We start from the raw sequence: 4,065 nt of genomic DNA on the forward strand, positions 1-4,065 counted from the left end.
CAGATAGACAGGTAACTAGACAGATAGACAGGTAACTAGACAGATAGACAGGTAACTAGACAGATAGACAGGTAACCAGACAGATAGACAGGTAACCAGACAGATAGACAGGTAACCAGACAGATAGACAGGTAACCACACAGATAGACAGGTAACCACACAGATAGACAGGTAACCAGACAGATAGACAGGTAACCAGACAGATAGACAGGTAACCAGACAGAGAGACAGGTAACCAGACAGATAGACAGGTAACCAGACAGAGAGACAGGTAACCAGACAGATAGACAGGTAACCAAATAGATAGACAGGTAAGCAGACAGATAGACAGGTAACCAGACAGATAGACAGGTAACCAGACAGATAGACAGGTAACCAGATAGATAGACAGGTAACCAGACAGATAGACAGGTAACCAGACAGATAGACAGGTAACCAGACAGAGAGACAGGTAACCAGACAAATAGAACCAGACAGATAGACAGGTAACCAGACAGATAGACAGGTAACCACACACATAGACAGGTAACTAGACAGATAGGCAGGTAACCATACAGATAGACAGGTAACCAGACAGATAGACAGGTAACCAGACAGATAGACAGGTAACTAGACAGATAGACAGGTAACCAGACAGATATACAGGTAACTAGCTAGACAGATAGACAGGTAACCAGACAGATAGACAGGTAACCAGACAGATAGACAGGTAACCAGACACATAGACAGGTAACCAGACAGAGAGACAGGTAACCAGACAGATAGACAGGTAACCAGACAGAGAGACAGGTAACCAGACACATAGACAGGTAACCAGACAGATAGACAGGTAACCAGACAGAGAGACAGGTAACTAGACAGATAGACAGGTAACCAGACATATAGACAGGTAACCAGACACATAGACAGGTAACCAGACACATAGACAAGTAACCAGACAGATAGACAGGTAACCAGACAGATAGACAGGTAACCAGACAGATAGACAGGTAACAAGACAGAGAGACAGGTAACCAGACAGAGAGACAGGTAACCAGACAGATAGACAGGTAACCAGACAGATAGACAGGTAACCAGACAGATAGACAGGTAACCAGAAAGATAGACAGGTAACCAGACAGATAGAACCAGACAGATAGACAGGTAACCAGACAGATAGACAGGTAACCAGACAGATAGACAGGTAAGTAGACAGATAGACAGGCCCCTGACTATTACTAATGCAACTCACAATTTACACTATTTCCCGATTGCACATTACCTGGATCAAACCCTCCTGCAGGCAAAGAAGAAAATTAACAAAATTAAAGTCATCCGATGAGTGATGTGATTAATAAACAAACAAATTGTTAAAAAAAGAAGTATGGAAACAAACAAACTGACTGAAAAACGCTCAACAGTTTGTATATTTTACGTCGTGCAACATTGCTGACACACATCAGAGACAATGACAAAAGGTGACGTTTTCATGTCAGTATGTCCCAAATGACATCACCAGTACATTTTTCATTCTATCTAATCTGTTTTCGTTCTATTTTTTCTAATAATATGCGTTAACAATTGATTGCCAACTGGAATGGAAGAGCACAAAAATTGTAACTTGATATGTAGTTTCTCTAGAGGGAAAACATCTTCCACTTTCATGTCAGTGTGTCCCATGCAACATACATTTGCCAAACAGCTATGCGTAAGTAGATTATTTGTTAGTGGTATAGAACATACTGATCAACAATCAAAGTCAGTTTTCACATTCATGTTCTACCTATTTCTTATATGTTTATTCTTTTGGCAATGGTGAAATGTCAGCAATCGTATGTCATTCGGGACAGTAGACATGACACCTGACCTTTTGTCACTGTCTCAACAACGTAACAGGTAGAATAATAATAATAAGAAGAATAAAACATTCTTCTATAGCGCTGTCCACCGCCAGATAACAATCCCATGGCGCTTTTCAAATCCATCATACAATACAAGCATTAATAGTCAACTTTTTTTTTTAAACCTGATACATAATATGATATCTAGAAGATTTAAAAACAACCAGTCAACAAGCAAACATTCGGCACATTCCCTCACAAGTCACATGCACGCATTACACCACAGCCTCAATGTCCTCATTACTTTGCTCATTTCAGTAAAAGGCAGATTTGTACACTAGGTGAGTCTTCAGTTTAATCTTAAATGATGGTAGTGAGGGAGACTGGCGGACCGCCAGGGGAAGTGAGTTTCACAGTGTAGGGACTGAAGGTATGTGATATTGAAAGGATAAAGTGTCATCAGATATTTAATCTGCAATAATCTACAAGAAAACATGACCGGACACTGAACCTGCTGAAAGCAGCGTGTGTGGAGTTGATGGACTCTGCATATAGCGCACATACCCGTGTCAACTTTGAACCGCCTTTCCACCTTGGAATCTCTTTGTTGTCTAATCTTTCTTTCTCTCTTTCTTCTTCTTTTGATTTCTTGTCCTTCTTAATCTATTTTCCAGAGGGCGGATACTCTGTTGCTTGCCAGAGTGTCTGATTCAGTAATCTGCTGAACTTTTGAAAGCCGTCCGTCTTATAATAGGTCTTTATTCAGCGACTCTTCTCTCAGCATGTTGTTGGAGGCGTGTGCAGGTCATTTGGTGAGTTCATGCAGAACTTGAACTCGGATAAATAGAAACAAGTCGCGTAAGGCGAAAATACAATATTTAGTCAAGTAGCTGTCGAACTCACAGAATGAAACTGAACGCAATGCCATTTTTCAGCAAGACCGTATATTCGTAGCATCGTCAGTCCACCGCTCATGGCAAAGGCAGTGAAATTGACAAGAAGAGCGGGGTAGTAGTTGCGCTAAGAAGGATAGCACGCTTTTCTGTACCTCTCTTTGTTTTAACTTTCTGAGCGTGTTTTTAATCCAAACATATCATATCTATATGTTTTTGGAATCAGGAACCGACAAGGAATAAGATGAAAGTGTTTTTAAATTGATTTCGACAATTTAATTTTGATAATAATTTGTATATATTTAATTTTCAGAGCTTGTTTTTAATCCGAATATAACATATTTATATGTTTTTGGAATCAGCAAATGATGGAGAATAAGATAAACGTAAATTTGGATCGTTTTATAAATTTTTATTTTTTTTTACAATTTTCAGATTTTTAATTACCAAAGTCATTAATTAATTTTTAAGCCACCAAGCTGAAATGCAATACCGAAGTCCGGGCTTCGTCGAAGATTACTTGACCAAAATTTGAACCAATTTGGTTGAAAAATGAGGGCGTGACAGTGCCGCCTCAACTTTCACGAAAAGCCGGATATGACGTCATCAAAGACATTTATCAAAAAAATGAAAAAAACGTATGGGGATTTCATACCCAGGAACTCTCATGTCAAATTTCATAAAGATCGGTCCAGTAGTTTAGTCTGAATCGGTCTACACACACACACGCACACACACACACACAGACACACACACACACGCACATACACCACGACCCTCGTTTCGATTCCCCCTCGATGTTAAAATATTTAGTCAAAACTTGACTAAATATAAAAAAGTGCCAATGTTCCAAAACAAGTATGGCTTTTGTTTTGTCGTGTGTCGAGCGTACACAAACAAGGCTCACAGCAAGAAAAGTTCATATTCAGTTTACGTATCTAGTAAACATCTGGTGATCACAATACAATGCAGTAGACCATGCCTAAAGGCTAATGTCCCGCGTGCATGCCAGAGAGAGAGAGAGAGAGAGAGTGGTAGGCGGAAACACTGTTGCCCATGCGCGTCCTCACGTGACCGAATGCGCGCGAATGATTCGGGTCGTATTATTGTTTATTCCCCCCTCTGCTTCTTTACCTCTGTAAACTTGTAGGGGTAGTTATTTTTCGATAATGACCCAGCAACCAAACAAATAACGACCCAGCAACAGCCTGAATCCTCGATAGTGCAATGGGTCGAGAGGTTGTTCTGTTTCGGTACTACTTTTTGCGACTGAAAAGTTCCGAACGCTCTAATGTACGAAGTATACATCTCTGGAGCAAACAATACAAACATACCGCATTTAAATTAACAAC

The sequence above is a fragment of the Littorina saxatilis genome, linkage group LG16 (genome assembly GCF_037325665.1).
Source record: "Littorina saxatilis isolate snail1 linkage group LG16, US_GU_Lsax_2.0, whole genome shotgun sequence".
NCBI lineage: Eukaryota > Metazoa > Mollusca > Gastropoda > Littorinimorpha > Littorinidae > Littorina > Littorina saxatilis.